Consider the following 14216-nt stretch of genomic DNA (forward strand, 5'->3'; position numbering starts at 1 on the left):
GGATTTTAAAAACCACTAGTTAAAGCAGTGAGTTTAGCAGAAAACTTCCCCACTGGCACCCTGTAGGATTGGCACTAAATTCACAAACGTCCTTAGAACTAATATAAAAATTGTACTTCTCCCTTCAGAAATTATTCCATAACTAACTCACAATAAAATACAAAGTTTTCCAGTTTTATTTCTTCACAGAAACTGCCTTCTAAACTTTTAAGAGTGCAAAAAAACATTTACAATCTTTAAGATAAAACCTTAATCAGGTCTCTACATAATTCTTGCTAAAGAGAAAGAATGGAAAAGTATTGTGAGATGAAATGATAAGAATAAAATTGCCTTTGAAACCCTTAATCCCAAAAGTTGAAGTAGCAACTTTTAAATTGTCCAAATCACACAAATAATTTAATTGAGGTGTATTGAAAGCTCTTCAATTCCCATGAAGATTTACATGCTAGAAAAAAAGTTTCTGTGTTAGCAGGTCTCTAACATTTTTTACGAAAATCATAAAAATTATTGTATGTATTTAAATTTGGACAGCTACCATTATACAGTGAATTGTTTACATGCACAAACTTCTGAGTCAAGCAGACTGAATTCCCATCTGGCTCCGCCAGTGTGTTCTTGAAAGTAGCTGTCTCGGAGTCTTACTGCCCTCATTAGTTAAAGGGAAGGTTTGTTGATCTCTGCAGGGCCACTGGAAGAATTAAGTCAGGCTCTGTACCTAAAATATTTACAGAGAGCCGGGCCTGTGTAAATACTCAATGCTTATGTTACCTAAAAACAAAGGAGGATTGTTAGCTCTGTCGTAGAGAATATAGATACAAGTGGGGCAGTTCTGCTGGATTGGTCTCCCTAGATTGGTTTCACCCAAATACCTCAGGGAACACTCATTCCCAGGGCATGAGCAGGAGAGTGGAAAGGGTGAGCAGGCTGGGGTGGAAGTGGGGTGGGAGACGGTAAGAGACAGCTTTTCTGTGCTCCTGGACCCAGTTCCAAAGTGCATGTGAGCTGTGGAGGTGCAGGCGTTCCCTGCACCAACAAGCAATTCTCAGACACCAGTAGGTGTCCAAGAGTTCAGTTCAATTCTGGAACCTGGGAATAGCATTAGATTCTACAGGTAAAGAACTCAGTCCCATAAGACCACCTTCTATTTTAGATGCCAATGGCAAGCCTAGGTTGTTACCTGTCCTTCTGGCCCACTGGTTATAAATCAGGGGGTTTCCATGACCTCCTCCTTGGGTTTGATTAATTTGCTAGAACGGCTCACAGACCTCAGGAAATTTACTCCCTACATTACCCATTTATTACAATGGATATTAAAGGATTTGAATCAACAGCCAAATGAGGGGACGTATAGGGCAAGGTCCCAAACAAAGGGGCTTCTGTCCTCATGGAGTTTGGGGCTGGGTAAGGTAGAACATGAAAAATGTTCTGGTTCCCTAACCTGGAAGCTCTCCAAACCTCCTCCTTTTGGGTTTTTATGGAGGTTTCATTAATAGGCGTGATTGATTAACTCATTGACCATTGGTGATTCATACAACCTCTAGCCTCTCTCCCGTACCCAGAAATCAGGAGGTGGGACTGAATGTTCCACCCCTCTATTCCTGGCAGCCAGCCCCCATTCTTAAGTGCTTTCCAAAAATCACCTCACGAACATAACCCAGAAGTGGTGAAAAGGGGCTTGTCATGAATAATAACAAGACTTATTTCACCTTTATGGCTCTGAAGGGTTTTTAGGAACTGAGAACGAGACCAAATATTATAACAAAAGAGTATTGCTCTTATTGCTAAGGAAATTCCAAAGGTTTGGGGAGCTGAAAGCGACAACTGTGGATGAAGACCAAGTAAAATGAGGAACGTATTTTGGTCATCTGAATGACCAAGTATATATATTTCTTATAAATTACAATATCGCAACAGCTAAACAGTCTGAGGAGAAATTAGGGTAAGGTAAGCTAGCTAAGGCTGAGTTGGAGGGTTGTGATTGGTGAATGTCAGGGTTCCTTGTGGGTGTTTCCAATAAACGACTGAGGTTTTGATCTGTGATGTAGGCTGGGCTGTGGGCTCACCCCCCATTTTGTGGCCCAATAAATGAACTCACTTTATCACAACAGTATAAGAAATATATATTAATGAATCTTTAAATTGTTATTAGTGGCTTTAGAATTTCCACTACTGGGGTTTTTTATACTTCATTACTTTTAATCAAGATTTGTACCTCAGAAAACACACTTAAAGTTTTGTTGTTATTGTTGTTGTTGTTGTTAGAAAAAATTCAGTATGACTGCTGCTGTGTCACCTGTTCACGGCAATTATCTGGGACATGTATAACAAAGAATGCACAACTAAAAATGAAGATATTTTGTGCTCTAGGAATCGAACCGCAGTTGGCCAAAGAATGATTTATGGAATCCCTGAACATCAGGGAAGTAGATTGCTCTTATTTTCAATTTTTCCATACTTAGTACTAAATTATTTTGAACTTATGGGAAGTTAGGCTAATAAACCACAACTTTTCATTTTGTTGCAAGAAGCCTGACACTTTCAAAAGGGACTAATACTCTTTCTTGGTGTAATGGATTGAACGGTGACCCCCCAAAGCTTTGTCCACTTCCTAATTCTCTGAACCTATGAATGTGAACTCATTTGGGAAAAAGGTCTTTGTTGATGTCATTAAGTTAAGGATTTTGAGATAAAGAGATCACCCTGGATTATTTGAGTGGGTTCTAAATCCAAAGACAAGCATCCTTATGAAAGTCACATAGAGGAGAGACACACAGAAAGAAGAGGAAGAGGCAATCTGACCATGGGGGAAGAGACGGGAGTGATGTGGCCACAAGCCAAGGAATGCTCAGAGCCAGCAAAGGACAGAAGAGCCAAGCAATGCATTGTCCCCAGAGCCTCTGGAGGGAGTGTGGCCCTGCTGACACCTTAATTTCAGACCTCTGGCATCCAAAACTGTGAGAGAATAATTTTCTCTTGTTCTAAGCCACTAAGTTTGTGGAAATTTGTTAAGGCAGCCCTAGGAAACTAACACACTTGGTAAACTGACGTGGGACAACAAAGTTTTTCAACAACTGTATGAATGGACTAAAAATTCTAAAAAATAAACAATACTGGATAAGGAGAGATAACATTACACACACTAGAAAGGGAAAGGAGAAGGAGAAGTAAGGGGTTCGGGGAAGAGAGAAAAAGAAGGGTGGTTATCATAATGTGAGCTAAGATTTGTCAGGCTTCCAGCAAAAGTATAAACTGTTGGGATCCAGGGCAGGCTGCTCCCAAATATTCCACAGTGGCACATTATTTTGAATTACAGTTATTTCAGAAGCGGCTAACACAAGAGGGACATGTCAACCCTCCTGTCTCCCGGAAGGCAGGAAATAAATCTCCCATGTGAAAGGTGCCCTCCCCACGTCTGGAGGTAAAAGGACACACTTATTGCCAGAGATAGGGAATTCAGCCTGAGAATCCTGTATAAAGAAACCTTGTTACTTCTTTAATTCACTACCCAAGCCCCAAATCTGTTTAGATTCTTCACTAATTAAGCACCCAAAGCCTAAGTTTGTCCTGTTGATTCCTCACAAATTTATTGTTTGTCTAAAAAGTATAAAAGCTGCTTCTTTTGTAGGAATATGCTATAATTTGTTTAGTCGTTTTACTGTTTATGGACATTTAGGTTGCTTCCCATTTGGGGCTATTATGAACCGGGCTGCTAACACTCTTCTTTGAATCTTTTTGTGAACATGCTTTAATTTCTCTTGGATAAGTGCCTGAGTGGAATTGTTTCGTCATAGGGTAAGATGCAAATTTAATTATATAACCAACTGTTGGACAGATCTTCAAAGGGGCTGTACATTTTATACTCCCACCAGCAATGCATGAGTGTTCCAGTTGGGTTATATCCTTGTCAACATTTGGTATAGCCTTTTTTATTTTACTCATTAATTTTGACATTTCTGTGAAATGATATATCATTGGTGGTTTTAATTTGCATTTCTCCATTGACTGAAGATATTGAGCACTTTTCCAGGAGTTTATTAGCAAACTACTATTCTTTTCTGAAGTAACTGTTCAAGTCTTTTGCCTATTTTTAAAAATTGGGCTTTTTGGGAGACCCTCAGATGGCAGAGGAGTAAGATGTGGCGATCACCTTCCTCCCCACAAATACATCAAAAATACATCTACATGTGGAACAACTCCTACGGAACACCTACTGAACGCTGGCAGAAGACCTCAGACTTCCCAAAAGGTAAGAAACTCCCCACGTACCTGGCCGTGTGGCTGACAGGGTATTGGTGCTCCAGCTGGGTGTCAGGCCTGTGCCTCTGAGGTGGGAAAGCCGAGTTCAGGATATTGGTCCACCAGACACCTCCCAGCTGCACATAATATCAAACGGTGAAAGCTCTCCCAGATATCTCCATCTCAATGCTAAGACCCAGCTCCACTCAACGACCAGCAAGATACAATGCTGGACACCCTATGCCAAACAACTAGCAAGACAGGAACACAACACCACCCCTTAGCAGAGAGGCTGCCTAAAATCATAATAAGGTCACAGACACCCCAAAACACAGCACCAGACGTGGTCCTGCCCACCAGAAAGACAAGATCCAGCCTCATCCACCAGAACACAGGCACTAGTCCCCTCCACCAGGAAGCCTACACAACCCACTGAACCAATCTTAGCCACTGGGGGCAGACACCAAAAACAATGGGAACTACGAACCTGCAGCCTGCGAAAAGGAGACCCCAAACACAGTAAGTTAAGCAAAATAAGAAGACAGAGAAACACACAGCGGTAAAAACCCACTAGACCAAACAAATGAAGAGGACATCAGCAGTCTACCTGAAATAGAATTCAGAGTAATGATAGTAAAAATGATCCAAAATCTTGGAAATAGAATGAAGAAAATACTAGAAATGTTTAACAAGGACCTAGGAGAACTAAAGAGCAAACAAACAATGATGAACAACACGATACATGAAATTAAAAATTCTCTAGAAGGAATGAATAGCAGAATAACTGAGGCAGAAGAACGGATAAGTGACCTGGAAGATAAAATAGTGGAAATAACTAGCACAGAGCAGAATAAAGAAAAAAGAATGAAAAGATTTGAGGAAAGTCTCAGAGACCTCTGGGACAACATTGAATGCACCAATATTCAAATTATAGGGGCCCCAGAAGAAGAAGAGAAAAAGAAAGGGACTGAGAAAATATTTGAAGAGATTATAGTTGAAAACTTCCCTAATATGGGAAAGGAAATAGTCAATCATATCCGGGAAGTGCAGAGAGTCCCATACAGGATAAATCCAAGGAGAAACACACCAAGACACATATTAATCAAACTATCAAAAATTAAATACAAAGAAAAAATATTAAAAGCAGCAAGGGAAAACCAACAAATAACATACAAGGGAATTCCCAGAAGGTTAACAGCTGATCTTTCAGCAGAAACTCTGCAAGCCAGAAGGGAGTGGCAGGACATATTTAAAGTGATGAAAGGGAAAAAACTACAACCAAGGTTACTCGACCCAGCAAGGATCTCATTCAGATTCGATGGAGAAATTAAAACCTTTACAGACAAGCAAAAGCTAAGATAATTCAGCACCACCATACCAGCTTTACAACAAATGCTAAAGGAACTTCTCTAGGCAGGAAACACAAGAGAAGGAAAAGACCTACAATAACAAACCCAAAACAATTAAGAAAATGGTAATAGGAACAAACATATCTATAACTACCTTAAACGTAAATGGATTAAATGCTGCAACCAAAAGACATAGACTGCTGATTGGATACAAAAACAAGGTCCATACGTATGCTGTCTACAAGAGACCCACCTCAGACTGAAAGTGAGGGGATGGAATAAGATATTCCATGCAAATGGAAATCAAAAGAAAGCTGGAGTAGCTATTCTCATATCAGACAAAATAGACTTTAAAATAAAGACTATTAGAAGAGACAAAGAAGGACATTACATAATGACCAAGGGATCAATCCAAGAAAAAGATATAACAATTGTAAATATTTATGCACCCAACATAGGAGCACCTCAATACATAAGGCAAAAGCTAATAGCCATAAAAGGGGAAATGGGCAGTAACACAATCATAGTAGGGGACTTTAACACCCCACTTTTGCCCATGGACTGATCATCCAAAATGAAAATAAATAAGGAAACATGAGCTTTAAATGATACATTAAAGAAGTTGGACTTAATTGATATTTATAGGACATTCTATCCAAAAACAATAGAATACACTTTCTTCTCAAGTGCTCATGGAACATTCTCCAGGATAGATCATATCTTGGGTCACAAATCAAGCCTTCGTTAATTTAAGAAAACTGAAATTGTATCAAGTGTCTTTTCCAACCACAACATTATGAGACTAGATATCAATTACAGGAAAAAATCTGTAAAAAATAAAAACACATGGGGGCTAAACAATACACTACTAAATAACCAAGAGATCACTGAAGAAATCAAAGAGGAAATCAAAAAATACCTAGAAACAAATGACAATGAAAACACAGTGACCCAAAACCTATGGGATGCAGCAAAAGCAGTTCTAAGAGGGAAGTTTATAGCAATACAATCCTACCTCAAGAAACAAGAAACACCTCAAATAAACAACCTAACCTTACACCTAAAGCAATTAGAGAAAGAAGAACAAAAAAAACCCCAAGTTAGCAGAAGGAAAGAAATCATAAAGATCAGATCAGAAATAAATGAAAAAGAAATGAAGGAAACAAAAGCAAAGATCAATAAAACTAAAAGCTGGTTCTCTGAGAAGATAAACAAATTGATAAACCATTAGACAGACTCATCAAGAAAAAAAGGGAGAAGACTCAAATCAACAGAATTAGAAATGAAAAAGGAGAAGTAACAACTGACACTGCAGAGATACAAAGGATCATGAGAGATTACTACAAGCAACTCTATGCCAATAAAATGGACAACCTGAAAGAAATGGACAAATTCTTAAAAAAGCACAACCTTCTGAGACTGAACCAGGAAGAAATAGAAAATATAAACAGGCCAATCTCAAGCATCAAAATTGAAACTGTGATTTAAAATCTTCCAACAAACAAACGCCCAGGACCAGATGGCTTCACAGGCAAATTCTATCAAACATTTAGAGAAGAGCTAACACCTATCCTTCTCAAACTCTTTCAAAATATAGCAGAGGGAGGAATACTCCCTAACTCACTCTACGAGGCCACCATCACCCTGATACCAAAACCAGACAATGATGTCACAAAGAAGGAAAACTACAGGCCAATATCACTGATGAACATAGATGCAAAAATCCTCAACAAAACACTAGCAAACAGAATCTGACAACACATTAAAGGGATCATACACTATGATCAAGTGGGGTTTATCCCAGGAAAGCAAGGATTCTTCATTATACACAAGTCAATCAATGTGATACACCATATTAAGAAACTGAAGGAGAAAAACCATAAGATCATCTCAATAGATGCAGAAAAAGCTTTTGATAAAATTCAACACCCACTTATGATAAAAACCCTCCAGAAAGTAGACATAGAGGGAACTTACCTCAACCTAATAAAGGCCACATATGACAAACCCACAGCCAACATCGTTCTCAATGGTGAAAAACTGAAACCATTTCCTCTAAGATCAGGAACAAGACAAGATTGTCCACTCTCACCACTGTTATTCAACATAGTTTTGGAAGTTTTAGCCACAGCAATCAGAGAAGAAAAAGAAATAAGAGGAATCCAAATTGGAAAAGAAGAAGTAAAGCTGTCACTGTTCGCAGATGACATGATACTATACATAGAGAATCCTAGAGATGCTACCAGAAAACTACTAGAGCTAATCAATGAATTTGGTAAAGTAGCAGGATACAAAGTTAATGCACAGAAATCTCTGGCATTCCTATACATTAATGATGAAAAATCTGAAAGAGAAATTAAGGAAACACTTTCATTTACCACTGCAACAAAAAGAATAAAATATCTAGGTATAAACCTACCTAAGGAGACAAAAGACCTGTATGCAGAAAATTATAAGACACTGATGAAAGAAATTAAAGATGATGCAAATAGATGGAGAGATATACCATGTTCTTGGATTGGACGAATCAACATTGTGAAAATGACTCTACTACCCAAAGCAATCTACAGATTCAATGCAATCCCTATCAAACTACCACTGGTATTTTTCACAGAACTAGAACAAAAAATTTCACAATTTGTATGGAAACACAAAAGACCCCGAATAGCCAAAGCAATCTTGAGAACGAAAAACGGAGCTTGAGGAATCAGGCTCCCTGACTTCAGACTATACTACAAAGCTACAGTAATCAAGACAGTATGGTACTGGCACAAAAACAGAAAGATAGATCAATGGAACAGGATAGAAAGCCCAGAGATAAACCCACGCACATATGGACACCTTATCTTTGATAAAGGTGGCAGAAATGTACAGTGGAGACAGGACAGCCTCTTCAATAAGTGGTGCTGGGAAAACTGGACAGGTACATGTAAAAGAATGAAATTAGAACACTCCCTAAAACCATACACAAAAATAAGCTCAAAATGGATTAAAGACCTAAATGTAAGGCCAGAAACTATCAAACTCTTAGAGGAAAACATAGGCAGAACAGTCTATGACATAAATCACAGCAAGATCCTTTTTGACCCACCTCCTAGAGAAATGGAAATAGAAACAAAAATAAACGTATGGGACCTAATGAAACTTCAAAGCTTTTGCACAGCAAAGGAAACCATAAACAAGACCAAAAGACAACCCTCAGAATGGGAGAAAATAGTTGCAAATGAAGCAACTGACAAAGGATTAATTTCCAAAATTTACAAGCAGCTCATGCAGCTCAATAACAAAAAAACAAACAACCCAATCCAAAAATGGGCAGAAGACCTAAACAGACATTTCTCCAAAGAAGATATACAGACTGCCAACAAACACATGAAAGAATGCTCAACATCATTAATCATTAGAGAAATGCAAATCAAAACTACCATGAGATATCATCTCACACCAGTCAGAATGGCCATCATCAAAAAATCTACAAACAATAAATGCTGGAGAGGGTGTGGAGAAAAGGGAACACTCTTGCACTGCTGGTGGGAATGTGAATTGGTACAGCCAATATGGAGAACAGTATGGAGGTTCCTTAAAAAACTACAAATAGAACTACCATATGACCCAGCAATCCCACTACTGGGCATATACCCTGAGAAAACCATAATTCAAAAGAGTCATGTACCAAAATGTTCATTGCAGCCCTATTTACAATAGCCCGGAGATGGAAACAACCTAAGTGCCCATCATCGGATAAATGGATAAAGAAGATGTGGCACATATATACAATGGAATATTACTCAACCATAAAAAGAAACGAAATTGAGCTATTTGTAATGAGGTGGATAGACCTAGAGTCTGTCATACAGAGTGAAGTAAGTCAGAAAGAAAAAGACAAATACCGTATGCTAACACATATATATGGAATTTAAGGAAAAAAAATGTCATGAAGAACCTAGGGGTAAGACAGGAATAAAGACACAGACCTACTAGAGAACGGACTTGAGGATATGGGGAGGGGGAAGGGTGAGCTGTGACAAAGCGAGAGAGAGGCATGGACATATATACACTAGCAAACGTAAGGTAGATAGCTAGTGGGAAGCAGCCGCATAGCACAGGGAGATCAGCTTGGTGCTTTGTGACCGCCTGGAGGGGTGGGATAGGTAGGGTGGGGGGGAGGGAGACGCAAGAGGGAAGAGATATGGGAACATATGTATATGTATAACTGATTCACTTTGTTATAAAACAGAAACTAACACACCATTGTAAAGCAATTATACCCCAATAAAGATGTTTAAAAAATTAATTAATTAAAAACAAAAAAAAAGAAGGTAAGAAACATACAACAAAATTATTCCCGATAAAGCAGTGGGAAGGCACTAAGAGTAGATTAAGAAAACAAAGGAAACTAATAAAAATGATTGATTTAGAAAACAAAGGTAAAATGGAGAGAATCAAGAAAGCCAAAAGAGAATTTTAAATATACATAACTACCAGGGCTTCCCTGGTGGCGCAGTGGTTGAGAATCTGCCTGCCAATGCAGGGGACACGAGTTGGAGCCCTGGTCTGGGAGGATCCCACATGCCGCAGAGCAACTAGGCCCGTGAGCCACAATTACTGAGGCTGCGCGTCTGGAGCCTGTGCTCCGCAACAAGAGAGGCTGCGATAGTGAGAGGCCCGTGCACCGCGATGACGAGTGGCCCCTGCTTGCTGCAACTAGAGAAAGCCCTCGCACAGAAACAAAGACCCAACACGGCCATAAATAAATAAATAAATAAAATTAAAAAAAAAAAAACATAACTACCAATCCAGTATAGATTAAAATATAGTAAGAGAGTACCATCAAATAATTTATATTGATAATTCAACAGCTTAGATGAAATGACTGTTCCTGATAAAATATAACTTACTAAAATATATCAAGAATAAAAAACCTAAATAGTCCTATAACAATAAATGAAACTGCAAAAATAGTTATTATCTTCTCTTATAGGAAGCACAAGTACAGCAGTTATATAGGCAATTCTCCAACAATTTCAAAGAGTTAATTCCAATCCTTTACAAAATCTCTGAATATGAAAAAGGAGGGAACTACATCTTAATTTATTCTGTGAAGCTAGTTTAACTTGATAACAAAACCAGATGAAGACAGGATAAGAAAGGCACACTAGAGTGTCTTTTTACCCATGAATGTATATATAAGAATTAAAACAAATTATTGGCACAATAAATAAAGCAGTCATTAGATGATTTTTCATTTTGACAAACAGACAAACATAAATGCAACTGGAGTCCTACAGGCAGAAGAAAGTAGAGAACAAGGTAGAAGTAATATTTGACTAAGAATTTTCCAAAAACAATGACAAATATCAAGCCAAAGGTCCATGTCTGGAAAACCTCAGGTAGAATAAATAATGAGCAATATAGACAACAAAAACCTCAAATAACCAAACAACTCCACCCACAAATCTAAACTCGTAATTTTTGAACTGCTGACAATCAATGATAAAGAGAAAACCTTGAGACATCGAGAAAATAAAGACATTAAATCAGAGGAATAAAGATAAGAAGTATATGTCATAACTGGAAGACAATGGTATGACATCTTTAAAGTTCTGAATCTCAAAACTGTCAGCCCAGAATTCTAGTCACGATAAAAATATCTTCAAAGTCAAGGTGTCAGGAGCTCAGATGAGCTGAGACAGCTGAGCTGCCAGGTGTTGGAGTAGCCAATTTAGACAACAAGGCAAAATGAAAATAACATACAAGTTTTTAATCACTTGCTGTCACAGTACAAGCAAGAGGCTAAACAGGAGAAAGCACTGACTCCTCCATTCCATTTTCCCTCAAGGAATGGTGCCTCAGTTAAGGGTTAAGTGGATTAGCACAGATGTGGGGCTTGTCTCACTGCTGAGGGAGCCCTGATGAGAAAGCTCCCGGCAATTTCATGGACCTGGAAGCCAGGGCCAGGGAGAGTAGGCTAGGCTTGGAAAAGTACTGAGTGCTGAGTCAGTGCGGAGAACAAGGCTTCAAGATTCCCTCCCCTCTTCCCAACAAAGGGGTATCGGCAGAAGTGTCTGACAAAGGCTTCTGCCAAGAGCCCCAGTGAAAAGGCCTCCAGAGGCACTTGAACTAGGAATGCAGATATACATAAGAGCATAGGTGGACGGGGGATGGGGGGTGGGGGGGGGACGGGGGTAGGGGTGGGGTGGACCTGCGTCACTGACTGCAATTCCTTTCAGAGACTGCAATACACAGGCTGTGCTCCAAGTCTGGTGTGGGGAGGGCAGCCAGATAAAGCTATAAAAAATTAATAAACAGAAACCTCCATTAAATAGAGTTGGGAGACCAGAAAGGGGAGCTCTCACACCCAGCGCCGTTGCAGAGCCCAAGAGGAAGAAGTCTCCTCTCCTTTCCTGGCAAGGACTCAGCCAAAGAAAACCACTGACTCTTTGTTAACTGCAGCCCTCCCAACTTCCTTTTCCCCTTTTCTTCTTTTGCTGTGTGGGGACTTGCATGTGGCTCGCCATGGTTGCAGATCCCAGATTGCAATTCTCTGCTGATCCTGAATAAACCCATCTTTGCTGGAGAAATATCTGGCAGTCTATGTTTCAGGTCCAGAAAGACTTTGTAATTGCCTATGGCCAGATCTGAAAAAAAATCACACATAGGTTTTTAGTCAGAAACAGGACTACTTGAAAGGTAAAACAAAGACTCCATGAGACAAATAAAAGTTGAGAGAATTCACTACCAGCAGGATGTGCTACAAAAATGTTAAGGACATTCTTTAGGGAGGAGGAATATTATAGTAGACAGAAACTGCAACACCAAGAGTGAACCGTAATGTAAGCTATGGATTTGGAGTGATTATGATGTTCAATGTCCGTTCATCAGTTGCAACAAGTGTACCCCTCTGATGGGAAATGCTGATAATGGGGGAGGCTGTGCATGTGTGCGGACAGGGGAGTCTATGAGAAACTTCTCTGCCTTCCTTTTCATTCTGCTTCATATATAAAACTACCTTAAAAAAGTAAAGTCTCACAAAACAAACAAAAAACCAGACCACCACTCTTGCCATCATTTATGTTTTCATTAGTCTTGAGTCAGGGAGGCCTTAGGCATCCCTGTACACTGGCTCTCCTGTGTCATGCTTACTGAGCACCAGGTGCTGTGTTAGGCAGTTTACTGACATTCTCATTAGATTCCTATGATAACTTACGAGCTGAGTATTATTTTACAGAAAACAGAAGTTTAGTTCTAGCTAACACAAGTTGAGCACTTCTTGTGTGCCAGGTATCGTGCTGTCTACTTTTCACAAATTGTCCTATTTATCCTCACCACCAACCTATGAGGTCACGGGTTCTATTATTTTCCTAATTCACAGTTGAAAAATCTTAAAGACAGAGTGTTTAAGTAATGTGCCCAAGCACATACAAGTAGGAAGCATTGGTGTCAGGATTCCAAAGACCCATGCTCTAAGCGCTAGCTACATGGTTGCCTGGAAAAAGTGGGAATGACAGTAGAATACAAAGAGAAAACTAAAGCAACACAGAAACATGAGAAAAGCAGAAAACTGGGAACTTTTCCACCTGGAAAAAATAATAAGATTAAATGTGGGAAAACAGTGCTAGCTATCTTCAAATATTTCCAAATTCTGAAGGGGAGAGTTCTCTTGTGGTGCCAGGAACCAGAGCTGACTTGGCTCACTGGGGGTATATTTTCATTTAAAGAAGAACTTTAAAGTACAAAGTTCCCTAACATCTCAGTGGGCAGCTTCAGTAGGAGGTGATCTAATGTGCTGGAGTTAACCATAGTGAGTGATACAGTAAAGGGGATTCCTGCAAGTCAGGCATGGAAAGGATATGAGGAGTCAGAACTAGGTAAGTTCTTGTTCCCTTATAACTCTCAGTTTTGATTTCAATACTAACACTACAAATCTTGGTTGGCTAAAAAAGTTGCGAACTTCGGGCTTCCATGGTGGCGCAGTGGTTGAGAGTCCGCCTGCCGATGCAGGGGACACGGGTTCGTGCCCCGGTCTGGGAGGATCCCACATGCCGCGGAGCGGCTGGGCCCGTGAGCCATGGCCGCTGAGCCTGCGCGTCTGGAGCTGAGCCTGCGCGTCTGGAGCCTGTGCTCCGCAACGGGAGAGGCCACAACAGTGAGAGGCCCGCTTACCGCCAAAAAACAAACAAAAACAAACAAAAACCTTTGAACTTCTGGAGTGACAACCTGGAACCAATGGCAAAGTGCTCCATTTGAAAAAAGAGCCACGCTGCCATCTGGTGATCATAATAATTGTTATTTTTATTCTTTTGTTTTTGAGTGTTTGCAAGAAAATCCATTAATACCCATCAGTAATTAAGATATAAAAGTTTCCTTAATTGTTGACATTTTTCCTTCAGTGCATTGTCTCTGTAACATTCCCTGCTAAAAAGGTCTATTTTGTTTTTATTTCCATAAGTAATAAAATTTTGCATCTATATCCCTATACAGTTGTCTGATCATTTCTTTGCAATAATTTCCTAAGAAAGGAGATGCTGTGTCAAAGAGTATTGTTTAATTTTTAAACTTTTGACATGCATTTTCCAATTGTTCTTCTCAGAAATATTGTGCCAACATGCCATCATTTTATAAGGGAATGTT

This window comes from Monodon monoceros, unplaced genomic scaffold (assembly GCF_005190385.1).
Source record: "Monodon monoceros isolate NGI ecotype Baffin Bay Population unplaced genomic scaffold, NGI_Narwhal_1 Super_Scaffold_12, whole genome shotgun sequence".
NCBI classification, from domain to species: Eukaryota; Metazoa; Chordata; class Mammalia; order Artiodactyla; family Monodontidae; genus Monodon; species Monodon monoceros.